The sequence below is a fragment of the Natator depressus genome, chromosome 13 (genome assembly GCF_965152275.1).
Source record: "Natator depressus isolate rNatDep1 chromosome 13, rNatDep2.hap1, whole genome shotgun sequence".
NCBI lineage: Eukaryota > Metazoa > Chordata > Testudines > Cheloniidae > Natator > Natator depressus.
In genome coordinates this window covers 15700758-15714743 of record NC_134246.1, presented here as the reverse complement: position 1 = coordinate 15714743, position 13986 = coordinate 15700758, and positions in this window count along the sequence as shown.

Sequence of the window (13986 nt, the reverse complement as noted above, 5' to 3'; positions counted from 1 at the left end):
TTCTAATGCCTGTTCTTAGACATCTAAATTATCATCAAAATGTTACGTAAATTTTAACTCAGGAATGTTTTGTATGTGTGTGTGTCTCTGATTATAGTTGCAGCAACACCAATGGCACCTGGTACAGGTTAGTTGTGATGAGTGCTATATTTGATGTACGTATTTGTGCGGCATGTCCAAATGGTGCCCTCATATACTTGTGTAAGGTAGAATTTGGCCCTGTATTTTTAAAATTCTCCATTTTGTGCACAGATTCCCTGCATTTTCCATCAGTTCTTAGAAAGCTGGTCTCAAACATGTTACTTAATCTTTGAACCAGATGATCGAGAAATCTCAGCATTGTTTGTTTTAGATCTTAAATATGTTTTATTCCTTTCTTTCCAAGACTGCTCTGGACTTGTAATAGTTTATAGAGAAAATTTCCCTGAATCTTCTGTTGCTCTGTTGCAATGCTAGACCCTTGCCCTTCTGTCACATCAGCATATCACCTCCTGCAGGTTTCATGGCATCTGGTGGCTGACATATTCTGAGATATTTCTACAATGTCACGTGAATCATTTTGTCTGTTTCCTTATTGTTTTGCATGTGCCGTTTTGTTAGACATGTTGGCATTTAAACTCTCTCAATTTATACACTTAAGCCATAAAGAAAACAATCAAATGTAGCGGCGAAGAGCAAAGTGGATTGCATATCTCTTTAGCTTTCATCTTTTTCTTGCTATTCTAATTTACATGCTATTGAATGCTAACCTGACCTTTCCTTTCTCTATTTATGATTCTATATCAGAAAAGAGGAAAAGGGATTCTGATTTTTTTAAATACATACTGTATAATAAAAGGTTTATAAAATGCAGACAGATCATAAAAGATCCTGCCCTATGTGTAAGACAAAAATTCCACTGTCAGTGAAGTAACTTTTGTTTCAGAACAAACAGTGTTGTTCTAAGCGGCACTCTGATAGCCAGGATTACATTCTGCACACAGCAATGCATTGAAACCATTATTACTCCCGGGAGAATTCTGCATCACTGTGCATGCACAGAATTCATGTCCCCCGCAGATTTCTTTGCTTCCCCGCAGAAAAATGACTTCTGCCAGGGAAACAAAGGGAAGCTGCAAGAGTGGTCACGTGCCCCTCCCTGGCAGCGCAGTCAGGTTGGTTTGGGTGCCCGGAGCATCTGGTAGAAATGTAAATCACTGCTGGGGCGGGGGGATGGTCAGTCGTGTGTGAGAGAGAGAGTGACACTTGGTCCCTCTTGCTCGCTATTGCAGCACACTTGGCCTGGAGAGGCAGAGCTTTGGGGTGTTTCTGAAGAGTGAGGCAGGCTCTGTCCCCTCAGGCAGAACAGAATCTACACTCCTGGGGGGATTCTGCATCACTGTGCAATGCAGAATTTTGCAGAAATTAATGTGACTGCAGAATTTCCTTTCCCCCACAGAAATGGGCTGCAGTGCTGCTGGCTGCCACTCGGAGCCACTGGACCCAGCAGAGCCCAGCTCACACATAGAAGACGCTGCTGGTGGGAGGGAGAGGGAGCTAGGGGGTTCCTGGCAGATGTAGTTCCCAGCATACCCTGAGGGAAGGAGAGGGCAGCATGCAGTGCAAGCCTGGGACCAAGCATCAGGCTGTTTCTCCCTCTGGATCCCTGGGCTCTGGGTGGGTGGGGGCAGGAGGGGAGCTGGTATCTGAGCAAGGGAGGGCCCTGTGGCTGGGCTCTGGGGGGAATGAGGTGTGGGTATCTATGCTGGCATGGCCCTGCGGCTGGGCTATGGGTATGGAGGGGGTTCAGGTGTATTGGCTGGAGGGGCTGTGGCTGGGCTCTGGGGGAGAGGGATGTGTCTGGCCCCCTGGCTTGGCTCAGTGATGGAGGGGCAGAGAAACAGGAACTGGGTTGCCATAGAGGTTTCTTTAACTCCTTACTCTTGGGGGAATTTTTGTGTGTCTGTATTGTTACAGACATACTTGCTGACAGGTATTTTGAAATAAATTACCAAAATAATAGTAATGATCATATAGTGTTGTTCTGACAAATAAAATTTGCAGAATTTTGCAGAATTTTAAAATGTGTGCAGAATTTTTAATTTTTTGGTGCAGAGTAAACCACTGCAGACATTTGGTCCAGGAGACAACAGAACTGCACGGCTATTGTTTTGGAAAATTTAACAGGGCTTGTAAGTAGAGCTTTGATATAAACCAAAGTATTAGTGGCAGTGTTGTTCTAGAGGGTGTCTATTGGGGAGTGCCATTAATTGGGATTCCAGTAATTGGAGCATCATAGTCTAATGAAAGTAACTATGTAAAATAAGATAGCGGCTAATGCAATTGTCCACTTGCATATTCAATTACCTGCAGTGCATGTTCAAACTAGGTTCTTTGAGTCAGTTGCTTTCAGTGTTTTCCAGTAACAGCTTTATTTGTCTTGGGCGTTTCTGTATCATCTATCACTACAGTCTTTTAATGCTAATGTTTTTAGTCAATTTTAATGGAGATGACATTTCTAATTCACTTTTTGTATCCTTTTGAGTTGCTTGTTTCTCAAATACAAATATTAAGAGTTAACCTGAACATGAATACTGTACTAACAGGGATTCTGGATTTTTCTTTTGGAATGGTTTCGTGTTCAGTTCCGTTTGCTCTTATCTTGTTGCTTTTCTAAATAATTTTAGGAGGCACATTGGACATAGTTAGCAACTCAAGCTTTTATTTATGTTTCCCAAATAATCCACAAACCTTTTCTGATTTATTGGTGGAAGTAAACTGATGAGTGGATTTCCTACTCTTTGTTTCTAACCAAGTACCTCCCATGTTACTTCATTAAGCACAGACTCCCAGAAGTGTCATTGTACGCTGCAGAATTTGTAACTGCAAGGGTGTGCCAGGGTATTGTAATTCACCAGGATGATTTTTGGATGAATATACCAGTTAAATATCATTAGAAGAAACTGTCAACATTCAATACCTGACTTTATTTGGAAAATAGACTCTTCAAGCATCTGTTGGTTCTCTGTGCAGCTCTTCAAATTTATCATGATTTCTTTTGGATTTTAGCAGTCAAATTTATTGACGTATCCTCAATAAACTCTGTTGCCACAAAGAAAATGTCTGGTAAAATTTAGAAGAAGAGCTGCTTGTTTCCAGTTCTGTCTGTCTTCATCCCCTTCTCCCACCCTCATCTCTGAATTTCAAGACTTTACATCTGGTCCAGTGTTAAATGGTTTAAAAAAATCCCTTCATATTGAAGAAACCACAAATCTTTTAGTCTGCCATAGCTGCTAGTTAAATGACAGCTGACTGTTGCTGGTGTAAGGAAATAAATATTGCTGTTTAATTGTACTCTGTCCTTCCAAACCCAGCTTCACATCAGTTCTTGCAGGAGGGCATCATAACTGCAAAATGATGTTGAGGGAATTTATACCAAAAATGAACCCCTTTAAGGGGAAACTACCTCTTGCATTTTAGATGTGATATGCTAGATCTTGAAGTGTGAGAATCGTTGCTGTGTGGCTTCATTCTTCTGACTCATTTTTATATTCCCTTAGTTTCAGTATGTGTTAAAATTTTGTCTTTGAAGAGTTTCTTCTGCTTTATTGCGCTGTGTGCTCAGCTTTCTTCTACCAATACTACTGTTCCTAATGGGATGTGGCTAGAGATGGGTCACAACTGGAACTATTTATCGAAACTTTGGGGCTTTGGATAAAAGGGGACCCTTAATCTGAGCCACCAATGGTTTTGCAAATGCAGTAGACTATTGATTAGGGTTTGCAAAACCAAAATCCTTCCTTTTGTTTTTTCTCACTGCTCATATTGGTCTGTGGAAAGTTTTGCTCTCTTTGAGCTGTGGTGTGTATTTTGCCATCTGTTTTGCTCATGAATTTACCCAAATGTTGCTGTCTGTCACCTTTCCCAGTTCACATATCCATTGTCTTTCTAGGAGAGTTTGTCTAGTTGTGAGAAAAACCCCTAACAATAACCTTTCTTCATCTCCCTCCATCCTCCTCCAAGTATTCTCCAAGATTTAGGTAACAGTTATTTAATATGTTGATTTCGTCCATACCCCAATTCAATCATAAGATATGCTCCCTTATTAGCCACTTTGAACCTTGCCTTTCATCTTTATCTGGTGAACTGAAGTGAGATCTAAACTCTTGAAGTGAGCCTGGAGGCATTTGAAGGCAAAATCTCTGGTAAACACTGCTGTAGTGGTAGGGAGGATTCATTTCTAACTGGGGAAAGATACTACTGAAGTGAATTGAAGTCACCAGCAATAGTTTGTTTCAGGACCATGGCTGTAAGGTGCAGGCTTGTGCTTTTGTATCTGGAGGAAGCCACTTACCTGACCTGCTTATTGTTTTGTTGATCCTTTAGTGGGTTCAATTAACATAGTTGTCAGACAGTAGCTTTTAATTCTGCCATTCCTCTACTCATGAGTGAACTTTAATTTTGTTTTAGCCTTCATATTTAAACCTCTATTTGCTGGAATATATAAATAAATCATAAAAATAAAAATGACTACAATGTAAACCTGAACAAGGCTTCTGCATACCTCAGTCCCGGTCTCTCACCAAAGCTAAGTTTTGTCCCCTTTCTCATTCGTTAACTGAGACTACTGGAGATGTATTAATTAGAAGCGAAGAAGAGTCAGGTCAGGTCAGTGCCATTGTTGGAGACCTACCTAGACAGCCCAGATGATGCTGTTGAATAAGTCATTGGCACTAGGCCTTCTCAGTCAACACAGAACCAATACCCCTTTGTGCTGCTGTGCCACATGCTCTTGGATGAGATTTAGAACTGAGGTCCTGATCGCTTCAGGACGTTAAAGGTCTTGTGGTACTCTTCGTAAAAGCTATAGAATTAATCTGACGTCCTGACCAAATACCCCAGGCAATTTCAATGGATAAAATATTCCTCCGACCCCCTTCTATAATCTCTGGCATAGTGTTGCTGTGTGCTGTTAAGCATTTGCCAAGTTACACCCCAGAGGTGGCTTCATTTCAGATCTGGATTAAGTGATCCCATGCTGTGTATGAGGCCTTGTCCATACTCTGAAGGGTTTGTCAACATAGATATACTGGTATAGCTATACAGTATAGATATTACCACACCCCACCCCACCCCCGCCAGTGGAGATGACATTTATACTTGCAAGAGTTCTTTTGTTGGTATAGCTTAAACCAGTTCCCCAAAGGGAGTAAGTTACATGAGCAAAAGGAATTTTTTGCTGTTAAACTGTACCTTCCCAAGGGCTTTTGCTGGCATAACTGTGTTAAGGGTGTGATTTTTTTTTCACACTCCTAACTGACAGTTATATGCTGGCAAAACTTTCTAGTTTAGACCAAGCTTTAGTTCGTAAACGCACTTCAGGATCTCTTGGGATGAAAATCACCATGATGATCATTTGAGTATGTAAGAAACAAATTCTGCTATTCAACCCACAGACTTCACCTGGGTTTGTACAGGTGTAAATGAGGGCGAAATTTCACCATAAGCCTCAATGATACTTAAGCTAGCCAGAATGGTGTGTGTTGTCTGGATTCAGATTTTCTAGGAACATATTAGTGTTTGCTCACCAGATATAGAGGGTCTGATTTTTAAATGGCTTATGAATGCAATTATATAAACAAAATGTATGCTCAGTTGCATGTCCATTTGGCAAGGGCTATTAATACATCCACATATAAGGTATCTGTGTATGGAAATTAGCCATTTGCACATACCCCCAGGAATGGCACACATAAATTAGGCACGTAATGATATGCCTATTTTGCACATGCACTCGTATTCCTTATGGGCTCTGAAATCAGGTCCAGAATGTCTGGTAAACAGCTTATTGTAGTTGAACTCCTGCTGTTGAACAGTCATAGGATGTTGGTTACATACATTTATTTGGATTTATAACACAGAAGCAAGTTCCTATCTATGGCTGTATGTGCTGATGACAAAATTAAAATCAATGTGATTAAAAAAAGTCTTTACTGTTGTCAAATTTCCGAACAAGTGGAAGCAGAAATAACTTAACTAACACCGAGAGCAAGAGCACAGTTTGAAAAGAATAACTATAGATTTCAGAGGCTAAAAGGATTATGGAGAATGAAAAATATAATCAAAGGTGCCAAGTAAATAGAGTACTTTGGAAAGATAAAGGAAAAATTCATTTAGTTACAGAACCTCTGCTGGGAGGTTTTATCTTTAATTAAGTAAATGTAATTAGAGGATCCAGTTAATGGCAGTGGAGAATGCATCGTGTTGTACATCCTGAAGTTTACTCAACATACAGCAGGATCAAAACACAGCTGTGAGAGCCTGAGAAAAAGTAGGTCTATACTTTTGTGAAGTTTACTTTCTAAATATCTTGATGTGAATGTGTATCTCCACTGAGGCCAGAGTCCAGAGAAGATGACTGTTACTAATTATCGTATTCTGATAGTGCCCCAAAGCCCCAGTTATTATCAGGGCTTTATTGGCAGTCTTTGGCTTAGTGGATCGAGCACGGTATGGAGACCCAGGTGACTTGGGTTCTATTCCAAACTCTGCCACTGGTCTGCCAGGTGACTTTGTGCAAGCCACTTCCTCTCTTTGTGCTTCAATTTCCTCACCTGTAACATGGGGATAATGATACTGACCTCCTCTGTAAAGTGCTTTCAGAGCTACTGATGAAAAGCGCTGTGTGAGAGCAAGATGGGGGCATTTGTATTGGGCTGGGCACTGCACGAATACATTAATAAAAGAAAGAAACTGCCATCAAGAGCTTACAGTCTGCAACAAGTAGGAGTGACAGGAAATTGGGAAGGGGAGGATGTTAATGGCCATAAGCTGAGCTATGTTCACAGGTGAGTGGCTTTGAGTTAATTACATATTTTTGTGATTAATTTTTTAAATTAATTTTCACAAAGAAACAGACAGTAAAAATACAAAAGTTAAATGACACACAGCTTGTATATCTATCCAAATACCGTGCATTTCATAGGATAACCAATAAAATTATGCCATTACCCACCTTTACAACTTGTCAACCTGCAAGCAGAGGCGATACAAAATTAGACAATATTACACAGACCTAATATGTTTGGTTGGTGTAACAATAATAATAAAGGTTTCAGAGTAATAATAAAAAGACATACACAAATAGGCAATAAAGGGAAGGAAGGGATTGGGGGGAAGAAGAGGGAGGGGAAAAAGCAGAGAGGTCAGGTGGAATGGAAGTCTGGGCAATCGGAGCATTCTTTATCTAAATATATCAGTAAATGTGGCCCACGTTTCTTCAAATTCATGTAATTGCTCTGCCTGTCAATAAGCTATTTTTTCTTTCACTACTAACTCAGTCAGGTCCAAATAGCAAAGCTCTTTTCTGCGCATAAGCCTACTGCCTCCATTTTTGTAAAGTTGTACGCTCAGTAATAATTGCTGCCCTCTTCCTTCAGTAGCAGGGAGGGTGTCAGATATACAAGTTAAGGGAATACAGTCGAGCTGAAGCAGTATAAATTATGGTAAGCATGCGTGCTGTTATCTATGGCTGTACATTGTAGTGTTTGCAAGGATCTCAGACCAGCCTTTACATTGGTAAAAAGAACAGGAGTACTTGTGGCACCTTAGAGACTAACAAATTTATTAGAGCATAAGCTTTCGTGGGCTACAGCCCACTTCATCGGATGCATAGAATGGAACATATAGTAAGAAGATATATATATATTGTGATGGGGCAAGGCCAGATGGCTATAGAAAAGTAGTGGGAGATAGATATATTAGCTCCAGGCTAAACAAATCCCTGGTACCAGGTTAAGTGAAATGGAAGCTGCTCCAGGTCAGTTAAGACACCTGGGGCCAATTAAGAACTTTCCAGAAGGCAGGGAGAATGCTAGGTTTATTGGGACACCTGAAGCCAATCAGGGGCTGCCTGAAACTAGTTAAAAGCCTCCCAGCCCGTCAGGTGGGTGTGCATGTCAGGAGCTGTGGGAGGAAGTTGCGCTGTTGGAGAGGCTGAGTAGTACACACCATATCAGGCACAAGGAAGGAGGCCTGGAGGTAAGGGTGAAGTGGAGCTTGAGGAAGTGAGGGCTGCTGTGGGGGAAGTAGCCCAGGGAATTGTACATGTCATGTTTCTAAAAGGTCAGCTACCACAGCTGATACTATTAGGGTCCCTGGGCTGGAGCCTGGAGTACAGGGTGGGCCCGGGCTCCCCCCCCCCCCCCCGACCTTTGCCACCTGTTTAATCACTGAGACTGGGAGACAACAGAGACTGTTCAAGGAAGGATAACTTCTCCTCACCTCCCTTGCTGGCTTATGATGAAAATGGCTCAGTAGACTGTGACCCTTGTCTCTAGAGAAAGAAGGGTTACGTGGAGGGTCACAGTGAGCGTCTGAGGCTAGCGAAATCCGCCAGGAAACGCAGGACCCATGGAGGCAAGGACAGAGCTTTGTCACAATATACATAGAGAGAAGGTGGAAGTTGCCATACAAACTGTAAGAGGCTAATTAATTAAGATGAGCTATTATCAGCAGGAGAAAAAAAAACTTTTTGTAGTGATAATCAAGATGGCTCATTTAGACAGTTGACAAGAAGGTGTGAGGATACTTACCACAGGGAAATAGATTCAGTATGTGTAATGACCCAGCCACTCCCAGTCTCTATTCAAACCCAAGTTAATGGTATCTAGTTTGCATATTAATTCAAGCTCAGCAGTTTTTCCTTGGAGTCTGTATTTGGTGAGTATTTTAAAGTGCAATTGCCTCACATCCAGTATTTGCCTCCTTCAGGGGATTCTCATGCTAATGGCTGGATGCAACAGTTATGCTTGTGATTACCATAAGAGGTGTTGTGTAAAGATGGCTTGCTTCTGTGACAACCAAATTGATAATAATGATAATTAATAATAAAAAAATCAGTCACATAAATAAGAGCCTCTCTTTGGCTATAAAGCAGAGATGTCAGAAAAAACAAGTTGAACATCCTAATCTTCATTGAGACCTCTTGAAGGGAAGCTGGGAGAGGTCTCCCCTTCCTTTCATTCCATTCTTACAAAGAACAGTTCTTCCCACCTGGAAGCTGGATGTACCATAAGGAAAGCTTTGACTCTTGGGAATCTCTTGCTGCTTTCTCATCTGAGTGATTGCCCTTTTGTTTTTTTTAAATCTGAGTGTTTTGGTTTGGTTTACAAATAAATGGGACTCTCCTCCTGCTACATCCCCCTGTGCAGTAGGAAACAAAGGGGAAATGCATTTTTGGATAAGAAGTGTTTCCATGCTTGTTCTCTATTGGATGGAGTTAGAATGGCTTATATATGGCTCATTAGGCTGTATACTAAGGACCGTTTCTTCTTTTAGTTGAAATATTAGGGCCCAGTAGTCTGGGGGAAGGAGGACTGGAGTAGTTTCCCTACTGTTGCTACAAAGTTCAGAGTAGCCATAATATGCAACGTAATGACAGTAGTACAGTCATAGATGGCTGTGGCAATGTTGCACTTGTGCTAGGCTGGATATAAATATCTTTTTTTAAGGAGCATGCACCTTAAGACAAGCTGGTTCTTAAACCTTCTCTGCTGACATGATTTCCTGCTGGTTGAAGATGTTCTATTTATGGGCCTTTCTTATGGTTGTTATGGCAACCAGATGCCAGTTACTGGAACCTTTTAAGGGCCTCTGTGATGAACAGCGGGTTTAAGTGCTGCACCTGCTGACTCTTAGTGTCTCTGATAGCTTCAAGAGCTCAAACATCCATGAGAATGGCAGAGCCAAACACTTGGACATGGTGTTCAATGCAGCATCGAACCTTTGGGTAAGGCTCCATCTGAACACTTGGCATTTACTATATGGAAGCGGGATTCATTCATTGTTAGCTTTGAGAAATGTGAAGTTAATTTTAGACACATGCACTCCTGAAGCCTTTCTGTCTTTTTATGTCTGGGCTGTGTGATTGCTCCCTACTTCTCTCCAGGCCCCTTTGCTCTTCCAATTAATTTCCCTTTGATTCTTCAGCCTGGCGCTGTACCTGCTTGTGTGCCTCCCCCTTGTAACTGGAATAGCCTTTTTGACTCTGTACTCCGTACATCTTCACTCTCCTTTTGCTAATCCCAGTCTCAGGACTTTTCTTCCATCACCCATCTCCACCCCTGTCACTACTCGAAAATGCAGCTGTAATTAACCCTGCTTAAGGTTGAACCTGTGCGCTCTGGATCCTAAAACATGACTCCCCACAAGCCTAAGCCAAAGGACCATCTCCCTTAGCAAGATGGCATTAGAAGACACTTAAATCCCCTGTGGCCCAACCACTAGAGGGTTACAAAGACCAATACTTCCAACAACCCCCTGGGAGTCAAGGGAAATCCAAGCAGAAGTGGGTCCCAAACGTGGCAGATGGCAGAGAGAGGTAATAGCTTTGGCACTCAGTTTAGGGCAAGAGCATTGCAATTCCTGTTCCAGTGCTTGGAGGAATCTCAGTGGCATCCGTGAGGGCCGAAGATAGGGGGTGGGAGTTGGGTGTCAGGGATGGTAGTACTGGATTTGGGTATATTGATCCAAACTATGATCTTTTGGAGGTTTTTTTTCTACCACTGCCTGTCATGCAAGAAAACCACATAAAGGAATTGCAGCGGCTCACACTATGCTTTTTGCAGAAGGCTTTAAGGAACAGAAATACTGTGCTATGGTTGCCCTTCCTTTTGGAGGGAATCTCCTTTTTATATTTTATTTTTGGTCATGTGCTTATTATAGCTATTTCCCAATTAATTTCTCTTACTAATAGCTGCCATATTACATCCAGTCAGAGAGAGTTGTAGAAGTCCTAGGTTTTAACACTGAGTGACTACAGAGTGGGGCACTGCCATTTTTCTTGCACAAATGACTATGAGAAAGGATGGTTTTAGTGCTGTAATAATGAGCTTGGAAGGAGAGGGAAGAGAGCCAATCCCTCAGAGGACTGCAGCAGGTCATGTTATGGTCTCCTAATGTTCCCTTTTTGTCTACTGTATGATTCTAGTGCACTTTCTAAGGGCATATATTCCACCCTGTAAGTCATCTTTATTTTATTCTATATCAGTTTTTTTGCTGCCTGGTTTTGGGTCACCTTCACCATGGTATCTCAATGTCTTACCAAATTTTGATAGAAGCCTTCTTGTTCAGAGTCAGTGTGGGGTATCAACTGTGGGAGGATACAGCTATACATGGGTAAAAAACCAGATGTTAGTGTAATTATGCACTAAGGCTGGTATCTTATCAGCAATAATATCACTGCCAGGTTGTGAGAGCATAAAGGGCCCCTCTGAAGCTACTGGTCTGCACAGGCAGAGGTGAGAGGAGCACCGCTCGTGCTACTCGATTAGGTTGGGTTATGGAGTGATTGAGCGTATATGATGAGATGATGTTCTGAGAATAAGGGATGTTTGGACCCATATCCACACTAACTTTGCTTGGGATTTGAGGCTGAAGCAGAGTTCAGATTCAATTACATCAAAATCTCGTGAACCTTTTCCACAAGATTTCAGCCCTAAATGAAATCCAACTCTTTGAGGTCCAGTGTTTTAATGAGGTTTCCAGTGTCTCTTGTGTTTTTGGCTCCACTGTGGAACTAAATCAGCAGGGTGGTTTGGCACCAAGGTTTTGCATAGAAATTCCTCTGGCATTCAGAAGGTTTCAGATTGAAGTTTCTGGTTTTGGCCTTTCTCCAGAAATGAGAACACACTTTTAGATTTCCATTTAATTTACACAACTGCTCCAAATGCCTGAAATAGTAGAAGAGCTATAGGCAGAGCATCTGCAACTGGAAAACTGCCCTCCAATTGCAGTGTAGTGTAAAGTGGGAAACTGAGGCATGAGTCCACCCAATTAAATTTTCAGCCAATTGTTGTCACTTAGTTTCTGATTTTATATATATATATATATGTATATATATATATATATATATATATATATATATATATATATATATGAATGAACAGATAAGAGAGAACAGGCATGGGGCCAAGTTACCATGTTCTGGGATATTGGGAAGCTCTCCACTTCGTGATTGTCGTCTCAGGCTTTGGTCTGGTATTTCCAACTTGGGTACTTGTTCACTTGGGCTTTTTGTATCTTTCTTCATTATGTATTCATTTGCTTTCTTCCAATAAACATTAAGGACGATCTCTTACATAACCCATACAGTACACATGTGCAAGCTTCAATTGACATAACTTTTGCTGTCTATATCTATTTTCAGGTCATGTCATCTTACTCCTGTTTTTCCCAGTGTAGTGACTTTTTTTATCATAATATTTTGTGTATTTTATTGTACTGATTCACTTCCTCTTATCTATGCCCTCTAACAAAATACATTCCATGAACAAAACATCACCTTTGTCCTGTCAGCTGAGCACATTATTTAAACAAGTCTAAATAAGAGAGAAATTGGCAAAACAACACTCATGTCAAGCACAGGCTAGGCCAAAGCCTTAGCACAAGTATTACCCTGCTATATCCAAACTCATTCACCATACATGACCATAAACTATTAACATTAAACTATCAAAATATAATCCTTATTTTTACCATTCAGCAATTTTTCATCTTTGGCGATTGTGTACCATCCTAAATTATTCACTAACAGAACCTTTGTTTTTTTAAATTTGAATAAGAAAGCTAGAGAGAACAACGTGCCCCAATATCCCCAGTGTCAGCAGCATATTCTTATCTTTTCCAAACGTGGATTTCCAGAGGACTTTTTTGCTCAGAGTTTAGCACTATGCTTGTAAATCATTAAAAACCCTGGTCAGTAATTTTTCCTGTTGCATGTTAAGGTGCTTCATTCAGTTTAGAGCCTGGGTATTTAATTGTTCCCCAACACTAGACATACTCCAAAATGGTCTGAACTTCATGCAACATGAAGCAGTTGCTAACTCATTCAGTGTCCACCTCTTTCTTCATGCCATGTTTTCACACACACAAGCTTAATGTTTACTTTTGATAGCTTCCTCTCATCTGTTTATTTAAAAAACACATTTAAATGTTAAGCACTGATTAACATCACTTGTCAATTGGAAGAGTAGCTTGAACCTCTTCCCATGCCTTTTTTATCCAACACTTTACTAAAATGCAGTCAGACCACCAAGCTTTACATAAGATTTAAGATTGGTCTGAAATAATTTTGATACCCTGATTTGGTGTGACAGGCAGTGATAGGAGCAAGAAACACCATGGTAGAACTGAACTGGCATCATATTCAAATATAAAGATTTTATTCGTGCAATTTGGTAATGTCTTTATTCAAAACACTTAGTTATTTATCACTGCAGTTATACAATGCCATTATTCATTGAACATTTCCTGTTGTTTTTGGTTTTTTTCCCCCTTTCATCTGCAAATTATCATTATTTTGCTAACATACACTGACCTTATCAGCTAATGCAGTCAAAATTGGATTGATTCGGCTACGATCCTTCGTTTTACTCAGGTGTCACAGATGACTTTAAACTTATTAAATGATCTCTTATGAAAAAGCCCCATACAACTGAATTGAACTTACAGGGCAGGATACTTTTTCCTGGGGGGCAGTGAATCTGAAAAGGACTTGGGGATCATGGTGGATAGTCAGCTGAACATGAGCTCCCAGTGAGATGCTGTGGCCAAAAGGGTTAACACGATCCTTGGATGTGTAAACGAGGATATATCAAATAGAAATAGGGAGGTTATTCTACCTCTGTATTTGGCACTGGTGCAACCGTTGCTGTTATACTGTGTCTAGTGCTGGTGTCAACAATTCAAGAAGGATGTTGATAAATTGGAGAGAGTTCAGAGAGTGAGCTCCTTGAGTCAATCAATGTGCTTAGCTTAATAGAGAGAAGGTTATAGACAATGATCAAATCACCCCATAACTGCCTACAGGTTTGATAATACAGTAGGTGGCTTTTCAGCCTAGCAGACAAAGATTTAACAAGATACAGTGGTTGAAAGTTGAAGCTAGAAAAATTCAGAAACCTCATTTTTAACCATGAGGCTAATTGACCATTGGAACACCCTACC